General features: G+C 47.1%; 1 protein-coding gene across 1 annotated transcript in view; it reads right to left on the reverse strand.

The window, feature by feature from the left end:
- The window catches only part of POLB (DNA polymerase beta), a 679,334-nt gene that overhangs the window by 227,330 nt on the left and 437,443 nt on the right, over window positions 1–14,561 (reverse strand). The gene's annotated exons all lie outside the window — the stretch shown is intronic.

A 14,561-nucleotide genomic window follows, 5' to 3' on the forward strand; every position in this document is an offset into this window, starting at 1 on the left:
CGCGACCGCTCCGCCCACGATCTGCGCCTGAAGGCCGCTGATTGGGCATCTGGGAGCCGCTTCTCCCCTCTGATTGATCGCTGTTGGCGGCTTGCCCTGTTGTCGGGCTCGAGTACCCCGATTGGCCCTGTTGAGGCCCCGGTCATCTCCGATTGGTGCAGCTCTGTAGCCCCGAGCTCTGATTGGAGGTCGAAGACAGTGCGGGCCGGTCGGCCCCAATCATCCAGTCACAAAGGGCTGGGGCGGCCGCTGCGCTCGGGTGATTGCGGAGTGCTCCTGGAGGGGGCGCTGGAGTATGTGTGTGCCGGGGCGGGGTGGCTTCCGGGCAGGAGTTGCTGACAGCACCTCGCGGGTGATAAATCCTGAGGGCAGCGACTACCCTTCGCTCCATCGGTGCCTTTGGGAAGAGCCGCTTTCTCTGTTGTACCGAGCCCTGGGTCAGGTCTACGCGGCTGGCGCTGGAGCCTCTGACGCCGAGCCCTGAACCCCTACTCTGGAGGCCCCTAGCCCCACTGGGCCGCGGCAGGGCGCCTACCCTCCAGAATCTCAGTTCCCAGACGGGGAGTGAGGGGCTGGACGGGTCTCTCCACTGCTTTGGAGACCTCAGGACTTGGATACGCTTTTGAGTGGTCCCAGTCGTCGTGATCCACGACGGCGTGGAGTAGAAGTCAGGATCAGGGGTCGCCCCAGTGTCGCAGGAAGTCAGGCCCAGATGCGGTGAGGCGTCGCCAGCCTTGGATCCAGCAGTGGACACTGGTGACAGTGGCGACCTCGCCGATGAGGGGTTCGCCCTCCCTGGCATTAGTTTTCACTTTGGTGAAATGGAGCGTGGGTGGCAGCTCCTCCACACACGAGCCCTTTGCTGAGGTGGTGCGGTGGGGGGTTCTCTCCACGCTTGCTAAGGGCAGACAGTTGGCTGACTTTGAACTAAGGAGAAAAGCCAGAAGCAAAATGGCAGAATGGTGTGACGCTGGTTGGGCTTAGGGACACTGGTGCCAGAGGACTTGGCTTGAATCCGCTCCAACACTTACAACCTGGGTGACGGTGAGAAGGAACTCCTCTAAACTTCAAGTTCCTCAGTTCTCAAATAAGGACGTGAATAGTACCTCCTCCTAGAGTTGTGAGGATTGAGTTAGAGAATGCTAGCAATTGTTATGCCCTAAGGAACAGCACACGATACGATAACACGTGATAATGTGTGTCGAAGGTGCAGAAATGCAGTCGCTGCTGTGAGCATCTCATTCATTCACTGAATTAACATTTGCCGAAAACCGCCAGGTATCGTCCTGTGCTTGATGCTAGAGATGCTGGAGACTGCTGTCACAGGCATTGTCCCTGTGGTTACAGGGCCCAGCAGGAAAGACAAATGAGAAGCAAGGGACTGCAATGCAGTGTGATGAATAAGGAACGCATAGCGGGTGGGAGGAGTGCTGTAGAGATGGCTGACCTAGAGTCAGGGAAGACCCTCTACCTTGAAACCTGAAAATGAGAATGGATCCCTCAAACGCAGGTATAGATGGACAGAGAAAAAAGTACATGAGGAAGGCTCTGGAGATGAGCAAGTTAAGTATAGCTGAGCTGGAATGGTAGGAAGAGTGCAGGGAGATGAGGCTGGAAAGGTAAGTAGGAGCCAAGTGGTTGCGAACCTCGGAATTGCTAATATTTATAAAACACTGTGCCATACACTGTGTTTTAAATTTGTAAGTACCATTCCATAAATATTTAGTGAGCTACCATGTGCCAGGCACTGTTCCAGTGCTTGGATACATAACACCAGTAAACGAAAGACAAAAATCCCTTGGGGCTGGGCGCAGTGGCTCACGCCTGTGATCCCAGCACTTTGGGAGGCCAAGGTGGGTAGATCACTTGAGATCAGGAGTTCAAGACCAGCCTGGCCAACATGATGAAACCCTGTCTCTACTAAAATTAATTAGCCAGGTGTGATGGCACGTGCCTGTGGTCCCAGCTACTCAGGAGGCTGAGACAGGAGAATCGCTTGAACCCAGGAGGCAGAGGTAGCAGTGAGCCAAGATTGCACCACTGCACTCCAACCTGGGCGACAGAGTGAGACTCTGTCTCAAAAAAAAAAAAAAAAAATCCGTGTCATAGTGAAGCTTATATTCTAGTGGAGGAAAGACAGATAATCAATAAACATAAGTAAAGTACATAGTAGGTTATAAGATGACATGGGCAATAAAAAGAAAAAAAACTCTATCAGGAGTGTTATGGGATTGGAGGGCAAATTACAGTTTTAAGAGAGTAGTGAGAATAAGCCTCATTTAGAAGAGACATTAGCGCCAAGACTTGAAGAAGGCAGAGAGTTAACTATAGAGAGATCTCAGGGGAAAGCGTTCCAGGAAAGGGAACAGGCACTGCAAAGCCTGTAAAGCCAGAATGCTCCTGGGGAGTTCCTGGAGCAGGAAGGGTGACAGTGTGGCTGGAGTGAAATGAGCGCAGGGTAAAGGAAGAGACAAGGTTACAGGCTGGGTGGCCTGATCACACAGGGGCTGGAAAACTCTTTTAAAGATTATGGAGAGCCCATGGAGTGTTTGGACAAAGGGATGATAGGATCTGATTTATCAGTCATCTGGGTTGAGAAGACTGTGCAAGGAGACCAGTGAGGAGGCCGCTTCAGTGACCCAGGTGAGAGGTGATGGAGCTCAGACCAGGCTGTGGCCATGGAGGTGGTGAGGAGGAGGTGGACTGTGCATGAGTCTCCAGGAGGAGCCAGCTGGATTTTCAGATGGATGGGATGTGGGGAGTGAGAACAAGAGAGAAGCGAGGGCCACTGAGCTTCAGCATGGAGAAGGATAGTTTAATCAACTGAGACTAGAAAGACTATGGGTAGGCCAGGTGTGGTGGCTCACACCTGTAATTCCAGCACTTTGGGAGGCTGAGGCAGGTGGATCACCTGAGGTAAGGAGTTCGAGACCAGCTTGGCCAACATGATGAAACCCTATCTCTACTAAAAATACAAAATTTAGCCGGGTGTGGTGGCGGGTGCCTGTAATTCCAGCTACTCAGGAGGCTGAGGCAAAAGAATTGCTTAAACCTGGAAGGCGGAAGTTGCAGTGAGCCGAGATTGTGCCACTGCACTCCAGCCTGGGCAATAAAGCAAGACTCCATCTCAAAAAAAAAAAAAAAGAAAGAAAGAAAGGAAGACTATGGTAGGGCAGATTGGAAGGGAGAAAACTCAGGAGTTTGGTTTTGGACATGTTAACTTTATTATATGTGTTAGTCCATTTTGCTTTGCTATGAAGCAGGGAGGTCCAATCTTTTTGGCTTCCCTGGGCCTCTTTGGAAGAATAATTGTCTTGGGCCACACATAAAATACAGTAACACTAACAATAGCTGATGAGCTAAAAAAAAAAAAAAAAAAAAATCACAAAGAAATCTGATAATGTTTTAAGAGAGTTTATGAGTTCGTATTGGGCTGCATTCAGAGCTATCCTGGGCCGCATGCAGCCTATGGGCCTCGGGCTGGAAAAGCTTGCTATAAAGGATTACCTGAGACTCACTAATTTATAATAAATGTAAAAGAAGTTTATTTTGCTCATGGTTCTGTAGGCTATGCAAGCGTGGCACCAGCATCTGCTCAGCTTCTAGTGAGGCTTCAGGAAGCTTTCACTTATGGCAGAAGGTGAAAGGGGAGCAGGCAGTTGCATGGTGAAAGTAGAAGCGAGCGAGCGAGAGAGAGAGAGAGAGAGGAGGTGCCAGGCTCCTTTAAACAACCAGCTCTCTTGTAAACCAACAGAGTGAGAACTCACTCATTAGCACGGGGAGGGCACCAAGCCATTCACAAGGGATCCACCCCCATGACACCTACTAGACCCACCTCCAAAACTGGGGATCACATTCCAACATAAGATTTGGAGGGGACAAACATCCAAACTATATCAATGTATCTGTGAGCTCCATTAGCTATCCAATTGATGTTGAGAAGGCAACTGGACATATGAGTCCAGGGTTCAGGAGAGTGGCCTGAGCTTGAGATATAAATTTGGGTGTTTTTAGTACCTGGATATTTAAAGTAGTAGGACCTGTTGCGATGACTGAGGGAAAGAGCGTGGAGAGATAAGAGAACCAGATTCTAGGGGCTCTCCAAATTTAAGAGTTCACATAAGAGAGGAGGATCCGGAATCATGTAATTCCCCCAACTATAAAATGAATTACTGTTGTGATCCCCTTTTTGTAGATGAGGAAGGTGCAAAGACTGCTTAAATAACCTGCCTAAGGTCAAACAGCAAAACTGTGATTCAAGGACGTTGGAAGATCTGAGCAGAATGGCTCAGATTCCACACCTTCTATCTCTAAGCCCAGGAACCCACTGAAGAAACGTGAAGCAGGAGAGTGGCACGCTTTCAGATTTCCATTTCAGAAAGACTACGTGTGCAGGATGGACTGGAACAGGCTGAGCCTGGAGGCTGGGAGGTCATTTAGACAATTGCAGCAATCCCTAGGAGAGAGCTTGTGCCTGGAGCCATGAGGCAGGGATTAGAGAGAAGTGGATGCCTTCCAGAGAAGATAGGGATTAGGGATTAGTGGAATGTCGGTGGTGAGGCAGAGTAGGTTTCTAATTCAGGCAACAACGTGGATGGAAGCATCATGCATTGAGATGGGGATCACTGGAAGAGAGGCCCCTTGAGGGGAGGGTGTATGAATCCAGTCATATAGCAATGCCTGGGGGCATGAGCCAAGTTGACACTCAAGTATTTGTTGAATTGAATCAAGTAACATAGAATGTGAGAGCTCATATAATACTTTCCCATGACTTTAAGAGAGGCCACAGGAAATCTTTGACAAACGATAAGTCAGTCTATTTTGTGCATAAAAATCTCTAGGGAAAGATTTTCTAAAGCTGCCACTGACAAACCATTCTGGTGTTTAACAGCTGAGAAATTTTTCTACCATAAAAAGTCAATCCCAGCTATCAGGATTCACTGAGAACCATTTATTTATTTATTTATTTATTTATTTATTTATTTCTATTTAATTTTTGGTCCCAGACAAGAAGGGCCTTGCCCACCCAGAAAGACATTTTTTTCAGAGCTCCAACGTCATTTCTGTGGCTTTGCCACTTCCTCCCTGTTCACACGTATGCTCTCCTTGCAACACACCTCACTACCGGTCATGCACTGAAGCAATGGAATGCCTTCTCCTCATACCCCACTTCTCACAGAGCCCTCTACCTGGCACATGTTTGTCTTTTTCTAATTCTATTTTGGAAATTCGCTCCAGCCCGCAAGGCCCAGCCATATGTTTCCTCCTCCACAAAGTCTGTTTGAAGCTTCATACCCCCACACTGGGAGTAATGTTTCCCTCCTCTGTGATCAAAGAGCATTTCCCGGCTCTTTCATGTAGCCTACAGAGCGGGCACACTCTGCCATGCATCAGTGTGTGCATCTGCTGACCAAATCTGGATTCTAAGCTCTTTGGGAAACCATAGTGTTTGTCTCACACTGTCTAGTGAACAATCACCTATTAAACTAACAGTGATGGAGTGCTTACAACCTCCTGGACACCGCGGGTAGAAAGATGCGGTACTCTATGTTACTTCAAGGAACATACAGTCAAGTGGAGGGAGGAGTTAAAGAACAGACTGCTCCCCTTATCAAAACCAGGCCAGGCGGCGTGGCTCACACCTGCAATCCCAGCACTTTGGGAGTCTGAGGCAGGTGGGTCACCTGAAGTCAAGAGTTCGAAACTAGCTTGGCCAACATGGGGAAACCTTGTCTCTACTAAAAAAAAAAAAAAAAAAAAAAAAAAAAATTAGCTGACCGTGGTGGCGTGCGCCTATGGTCTCAGCTACTCGGGGAGGCTGAGGCAGGAGAATCGCTTGAACCCAGGAGGCGGAGGTTGCAGTGAGCCAAGATCGCGCCACTGTACTCCAGCCTGGGCCACAGACGGAAACTCCATCTAAAAAAAAATCAAAACCAGCTCCGTCAAGCCTGGCCATGAAAGGAGCCCGTCCATGTGGAGAGGAGAAACTGAACCTGACACCCTACTCTAGAAAAAGAGACCCACCTTCCCCTTAGGGACCTCTCACTGCTGGCTACAACTCCCACCACCATAGTGGTTTTGGGAAGGTCAGTATCCCTTTAACTCTTCAATGGCATTTAGACACACTATTTTTTTGTTGTTTGTTTAATTTTCTATGGCAGAGCAGAAACTAGGATGGACATTTATCCAAAGCTTGTTTAAAGACTTGAAGATAGACCGGGCGCAGTGGCTCATGCCTGTAATCCCAACATTTTGGGAGACAGAGGTGGGTGGATCAGTTGAGGTCAGGAGTTCCAGACCAGCCTGGTCAACATGGTGAAACCCTGTTTCTACTAAAAATACAAAAATTAGCCGGGCATGGTGGCGGCCGCTTGTAATCCCAGCTACTTGGGAGGCTGAGGCATGAGAATAGCTTGAACCTGGGAGGCGGAGTTTGCAGTGAACCAAGATCGTGCCACTGCACTCCAGCCTGTGTGATAGAGCGAGACTCAGTCTCAAAAAAAAAAAAAAAAAAAAAGACCTGAAGATAACAGGAAGTGAGCAGAAAGAGTAACATGCAACTAAAAATGTAGCTCACAAATGTGATCCAATCCTGGCATCTTAGATGTCTCTATGGGATGCACACCGGCTTCTGGGGGCAGGGGTGCTGTGTACCTCCTTTCACCCAGGAACCCCAGGAAGCCATCTCAAGTTCCTGAAATCCAAGCCCTGTCTGACAAGGAGACAGCAGCCTCCCTCTCCTGGTGGCCTCAGGCTGGCTTCCTGGTTCCAGTCTCCTGAGGGACATAATTATTGCACCAAATGGTCCCTTCTCCAGCTGATTAACCATAAGAATATCCAATCATGAGGCCACACTCTTGCCTCAGGGGCATGGCATTATTCTGTGGCTTGTTAGCAGACGCTCCAAGGTTCTTTCTCTACGCTTTCCCTGGATGGCTTCATGAGTGTACTACTGTTTTCATGATGACAGCTCTCAATGTATCTCCAACCTTAACTGTTTTCCCCAGCATAGTAAACAATACTACCATCCACCCAGCTACTCAAACCCATGAGTCATCCTCAAGTCCTCCATTACCCTCATCTCCTCATGTAATCAGAAGCACACCCTGTGGATTCTATCATTAATGTACATCAAGAATTCAGGCTCTCTCCGATGTAATGTCATCACTCTAGTCCAGGCCACCATCACCACTTCCCTGAAAGATGATAATCACTGCTGTACTGGCCTCCCATTTCTACTCTCACCCCTCCAATTCATTTTCTATATAGCAGCAAAAGTGAACTTTTAAAACTGTAAACAGTTATGTGCAGCTTGGAACCCATCAATGCATTCCGATGGCATTAAATCAGAAATGCCTTTACTTCTTTTTTTTTTTTTTTTTCCTTAGAGTCAGGGTCTCACTGTGTTGCCCAGGCTAGAGTGCAGTGGTGTGATCATAGCTCATTGCAGCCTTGAACTCCTGGACTCAAGCAATACTCCCGCTTCAGCCTCCAGAGTAAATGGGACTACAGGCATGCAACCACACCTGACTACCTTTACCAGTTATCTGTCCTCTCCATCTCTCCAGCTGAATCTCTTGCCACACCTCTCCACCACTCACCCCCACTCTCAGCTCTGGGCCTAGAATATGCTCTTTCCTCTGCTTGGAAGCTCCTGTTCTTCCTTTAAGTCTTCCTTTATGGTACCTTCTCAGGAAGTCTTCCATTAAGCACCTTGTCTAAATCTACCCCCCATCTTCCTCTTCCTCTACCACCCTAAGTATTCTGTCTCTATTCTTTATAATACCCATCACAGCTTGTAATTACTGTGTTTATTTCTCTGTGGTCTCTTCTTCTTTGTCAGTCTTCCCCCCTAGAGTACATGCCCCCTGAGGGCAGGCACTATGTCTGTCCTGCTCACCTTTGTAGTCATTGCCTAGCATAAATCTGGCACCCAGGATATTTCAATAAATGTTTGTTGCCCTGTGAAAAACAGTTTGGGGATCTCTCAAAGAACTTAAAATAGCACTACCATTCAACCCAGCAATCCCATTACTGGACATATATCCAAAGGAAATAAATTGTTCTACCAAAAAGACACATGCACCCGTATGTTCATCACTGTGCTATTCACAACAGCAAAGACATGGAATCAACCTAGGTGCCCATCAACGGTGGATTGGATAAAGAAAATGTGGTACATATACACCGTGGAATACTATGTAGCCATAAAACAGAGTGAAATCATGTCATTTGCAGCAACATGGATGCAGCTGGAGGCCATTATCCTAAGCAAATTAATGCAGAAACAGAAAAGCAAATACTGCATGTTTTCACTTGTAAGTGGGAGCTAAATGTTAGGTACACACAGACACAAAGATGGGAACAATAAACACTGGGATCCCAAAAGAGGGGGAAAGGGAGGAAGTCAAGGGTTGAAAAACTACCTATGGGTACTGCGCTCACTACTTGGCCGACGGGATCATTAAAGCCTCAGCATCATGCAATATATTCATGTAACAAACCTGCACGTGCACCCCTGAATCTAAAATTTTAAATAAATGTTTGTGGCTTACATGGACTGTTGTGATTACCTTCCACTGTTGGTGAAGGAGGGGGATCCCTGCCCTAAAAAGTATAAGATGGCCAAACACATGACACCTGGCCCTGGACGGATGAGGTTGACAGCAGTTTATTCACAATGTAAACTCACAGCTGCAGGAGGAGGAGATTGCAGACTGTGGGGGCTGCATTCTGGAGTAGAGCAAACCCCGAGAGGCAGCTTTGGTAAATACAAGAGGGCAGGATGGCCCTTGGTTCCCATTGGAGCATGTGATTGGTTTGTTTGAATTATTTCACAGGCTAATGGGAGGGTGAAGCTCAATAGGTTGAGAACTGCATGGGGTGCAGCTTGTCCTGCTGACAGAATTAGCCAGGGATGTCTGGTGAGATGAGGGGAATTCACAAGCCTTTGGGCCCTGTGATCTTCAAGAATGTCAAGGTCGCACTTGAAAGTTTAGTTCTTACCATACATGGATCTATAATAGCATCTGGACAAGAGACATACACATATAGTAGCCAGAGGCAGGGGGTTGGGAGAAGAGATTATTTTATTACAAGACTAAGTGAATGAATTATTATACTATAGCCCTGTGATTTGTATATACGGGCTACTAGATGAGTAACTAATAAGTTTCCTTAAAAAACTGAATTCCTAATCCTACTTTTTTTTTGAGACATGGTCTCACTCTCACCCAGGCTGGAGTACAGTGGCGTGATCTTGGCTCACTGCTGCAGCCTTCACCTCCCGGGCTTAAGTGATCCTCCCACCTCAGCCTCTCAAGCAGCTGGGACTACTGGTGTGTGGTCACCATACCTGGCTAATTTTTCTATTTTTTTTTGTAGAGACAGGGCTTCACAACATTGCCCAGGCTGGTCTCGAACAGGACTCAAGCAATTTGCCTGCCTCGGCTCCCAAAGTGCTAGGGTTGCAGGTGTGAGCCACTGTGCCAGGCCCCCTAATTCTCCTTTATTCTTGTCCTAAATGGGAGCCCATGGGGATTATGCTTAGCTGCATGTAACAGAAAAGCCAAATAACACTGGCTTAAACAAGATAGGGGTTTAGTTTTCTCTCCACATCATGAGAAGTCAAGAAGTTCATAAATCCAGAGCTGGAATGGCAGCTTCCATCATGGACTCAGACATCTCTTAGCTTGTCATTCTACCCTTCCTGGGGGTGGAGCTTTCATCCTCATGCTCATAACGTTGTTGCTGTGGCTCCAGGCATCAAGCTATATTCCAGGCAGAAAAGAGAAAAGATAAAAGCAAATAGGCATGAGCCAACTGAGTTGGCTCCCTTTAAGGAACTTTTCCTGAATTCCACTAGTACTCTCTTGTTCAGATAATATTATGTTAAAAGAGGTCCTGGGATTGTTCTTAGCTGGGCACATTACTGCCCCCACTGCCACTTCCAAAATGGATTCTGTGAATAAGGAAGACAGGAGAATGGATATCCAATAGGCAACTAACAAACAAGCAATCCACAGCCAGTGGGAGTGAACAGTGTGATTACAATCAGTGAATAGAGTGAATATTTTAATTAAGGTCTGGAATTGAAGGGCTTAGGTAAGATGGACTGGAAAACAGGAAGGTCCACAAGATAGCCTTTACTTAAATTTTTTTTTTCTTTTCTTTTTTTTTTTTTTGAGGGTCTTGCTCTGTTGCCGAGACTGGCCTTGAGCTGCTGGTCTCAAGCAATCTTCCAGCTTCAGCCTCCTGAGTTGGGATTACAGGCACAAGCCACAGTGCTCCACCTTTTATTTAATCTTGTTAGAAAACAAGACAGAAACATGTCCATTGTGAAAACAAGGTACAGTACGTGATGCCAGGGTAAGGGTCATGTCTGAAAGCATCGTGGGGATGACAAGCAATCACAAGGTCATCGCTACAAACTGGCAGTGTGGCCTCAGGAGTTTACCTCGGGAGGTCCTTGGGTCTCATGGGTCTTAAAATGAGAGGATTGAACTATTATCTGTAAGATATTTCCCAACTCTAAAATTCTAGTGGTCATTTTTTTTTTTTTTAAGAGAGGGTCTGGCTCTGCTGACCAGGCTTAAAGTACAGTGGCATGATCTCTGGTCACTGCAACCTATGCCTCCTTGACTCAAGTCATCCTGCAACCTCAGCCTTCAGAGTAGCTGGCACCACAGGTGTGCACCACCATGCCTGGCTAATTTTTTTTATTTTAAAGGATGGGGGTTTCACCATATTGCCCAGGCTGGTCCTGAACTCCTGGGCTCAAGGGATCCTTCCGCCTCAGCCTTCCAAAGTACTGGAATTACAGGTGTGAGCGACCACACCTGGCCAACTTTTATTTTAATTAAGGGAAATATTTTAGACAAATGGAAGGTTTCATAGAAAACAGATGAAGAGCTGGGTGAGACAGCACACACCTGTATTCTCAACTACTCAGGAAGCTGTGGGCGGATCGATTGACCCCAGGAGTTCATGACTGTTCTGGGCAACAGAGCAAAACTCTATCTCTGAAAACAAAACCAACCAATCAACCAAGAAACAAAAAAGATCAAGCAGAGGTGCTCCAGAGGACGCAGGAATAGAATTCCGGAGCAATGTCTACTTGGCCTCCGTCTTCATTCCATGGTGGCCCCTGAGTCTTGTGGCGCTCACTTCTACATAGTTCCATGTGTGACTTCAACAAAATAAAATGACGCACTTATTGGTTAAAAATCAGACAGATTACCATCAGATATGGAAAATTGCTTTTACTTGATAATAAGAATCTTACGCACTTTATACCAAAGCCATCACATTAAATAACTAGCGTTTCAAATTTTGACACTGCATAATAAACACTCATTTGAAATGACTGGAGAAATATTCATCAAATCTCATGGAAGAATGACAGAATTTTCTCCAGAATTTATAGGAAAAGAAAAGAGGTTGGACTGTCAGGAAACGTTTTCAGGGTAACATACTTACTATTTTCTAGATAGTTACTCAGATAACACTTGTACGCAGAGGGAAACACACCCCTGAGCTTTGCAAACACTTGTTTCCTGTGTGTCAGACTTGCCTGCATCCTGTTTATCAAATGGAACTGATATTGGTTGGACGCAAAGACCAGAACAACTTACCTCTCATTGGTCACCTGCTTTTCTTTGTCATACTTTTAGCGTTTACAAAGTTTTAAAAATGTGTTTATCATTTGGTAATTATTTTTAAACTTTATTAGAAAATACAGTCTCAGTTCTGAACAAATTATCCTTAAATTTCTTCCTCTAGTAGTTACACTTTTCAGTATCAGTGAAGTTTTATGACTCCTCTATTTTTCCTACCCGCACAGCATCTAAAGTGTGTCTTTACAGAATAGCTGGAAGTCCCAGCTTTATCCTCTCTCCGCGTTTCCCTCTCACAGCCCCCTCCTCTTGGACTCTGCTCTTCCTCTCAGCACCGTAACCTCTTTTATTTCCAGATAGGTTTTGTAAACACCATCTGTTCTCATCTTAGGATCCCTGTGGCAGATGATAGGTGAACCCCACATCCCAGACACATGACCACCAAAGATATCCTTGCCTTTTTAATGTTTATCAAGTTCCTCCTCAGACAACAGAAAGTAAGTCATATTTAGGTATTTATGAAAGGTAACACAGACCTTTAAAAATATGATCATGATACATTTCGAATGAGAACTGTGTGAAAAACATACAGGTCCTATTGTTTCCCTAGTCGTTTTGTCTTTTCTTCAACCAGAAAATGATCCGCTGCCAGCGACAGGGAGACACACAACTGGTCCTTATTCTAAGGACCGGGCCCAGCCTGGAATGCGGTCCAGCGAGGAGTTCTTGCGCCGGCCGCTGGGACGGGGCGGTAATGAGCCGCTGATTTCTGAAGGTGGTGCTGTTGGGTGTGAGGGGAGATCTGGCTCGCCCTGGAACTCAGCAAGCGGCGTGCAAAAAGGAAGCCGCGATTTCCAAGGCGGATTCCCCTCGCTGGGACACTAATCTTGAGAGTGAGACTTCTAAGGACTCTGAGAGTTTGAGGCAGAGGCAGAACGGCTCTGGGCTGAGTGATGGGGAGGATACCAGCACCCAGCGCGGGTGGCGGGCGCGGGGCCGAGCGCGCGCATCCAGGGGCGCCTTGGGGACTGGGCGCGGAGAAGAGTTGCCGGGAGGAGAGAAAGGGTGGCGCTGGAAACCAAATGGCTTTCATCCCCTGGAGACAAAGAGGTGCCTTCTTTTGACAACAGCTGCCAGTGGCACACACACCATACGGCGGGGCGGGCGGGGGAGGGGAGCCCGGGAGGAGAGCGTCTAAGGCGGGGACCGGCTCTGACTTTCAATAATGGGTGGTTGCCATGGTGACGGGCCAGGCATCTGAAGGGGCGACTGAAAGCACCCATTGTTCTGGGGCCCGGCTGCCTGGGTTGTGCCTGTTCCTAAGCGACACCTTTAGACACCTCCCTCCGTGCAGCGGCGAGCTGCGGCCCGCGGCTGGGAGCACCTCCGCGGGAGTTTCACACCAGGGCCCCAGACCGCAGATTGCAGCGCCATCGCGGCTGCACGCGCGCTGCATAACGGAGGGCAGCGCCGCCTCCCATGCACTATCCACTCGAAATCCGAGCGCGATGCGCGCCCGCCTGGGCCCAGACGCGCAGGCCGGGACACGCAGCTCCGCCCGCTCCCCGCTGTCCCGGGGAGACTTCGAATAACAATGCGGAGCAGGACCTGGTGACTCCACAGATAACTCGCGGAGGTCTGGGGCGAGGGCACTCGGGAAAGCCCCGCAGAGTCACTTTGCAGTCGTACTGGAAGGAAAAGCAGGACGGAATCACAAGATAAAGAAGATTAAAAGTAACACGGCAGCGTTGCAATGTTGCTTGTAAGAGCAAGCAGCTGGAAACAACCTAAAAGTCCGTCCCTGGGGGCTGGGTGAATGATATGGGGCGCATCCCTCTGCGGGAACACTAAGCTGCCATTAAAGAGTACAGGGCAGCTGTATTTGCTGAGACGTGGAAAATTTCCCGTGTATTCTAAGTAATAAAGTGCAAAAGAGTATGAGTAGGGTGCATCTCTGGAAGTGGTTGCTTCTTAGGATGGTCACTGGGACTAGGAGTGGAGGAGAGAAAGAAAATTTGCTTTTCACCATACTAGAATCTTCCACACCTTTTGAATTTTGCCGTTTATACTATGTCTTACCTGTAAAGAAAAAAGAACTTTGAAATAAAATTGCATTTGCTTGAACACTGTCTAATGAGATGTGCCACTTTCCATAAAGCATCTGAACTCATTTTTAGTGCTTTAATAAATATTAATTTTTAAAATATATATGCACAAATGCCATTAGCCCACAGATATGTAGAAGTAGTGGCAGTGGCAAGTTAGAGATAAAAATACACACTTATTTCCTGCCTTCCTGTGGTGCAGAGATGGACGGAGCCAGCTGTCATTCAAGGAGCCTGCTGTATAACCCATCTATTATTATATCACGTTAATCACAGGGCCTTCAGATTAAACAAACATGACATTAGGGAAATTTTCCTAGTTACAAAATGGTATATAATCAGTGAAATGGACTACTGAACACCAAATGTCATGGATGATTTTTTTTTTTTTTTTTTTTTTTTTTTTTTTTTTTTGAGAGGAGTCAAGCTGCCACCCAGGCTGGAGTGCAATGGCGCAATCTCTGCTCACTGCAACCTCCGCCTCCCGGTTTCAAGTGATTCTCCTGCCTCAGCCTCTGGAGTAGCTGGGACTACAGGTGCCCACCACCACGCCCAGCTAATTTTATTTTATTTTATTTGTATTTTTAGTAGAGATGGGGTTTCACCATGTTGGTCAGGCTGGTCTTGAACCCCTGACCTCAGGTGATCCACCTGCCTCGACCTCCCAAAGTGCTGGGATTACAGGTGGGAGCCACTGCACCTGGCCATGGATGTTATTTCTACACAAATAAAAATAATCATTACTTAGCAATGACTTCAGTGACTAATGATAGTAAGTTAACATCTATTGAGCATTTACTGTGTGCCTTATTGAGCACTGGGTTTAGAGTTTGATATGCAG

This window comes from Macaca thibetana, chromosome 8 (assembly GCF_024542745.1).
Source record: "Macaca thibetana thibetana isolate TM-01 chromosome 8, ASM2454274v1, whole genome shotgun sequence".
NCBI lineage: Eukaryota > Metazoa > Chordata > Mammalia > Primates > Cercopithecidae > Macaca > Macaca thibetana.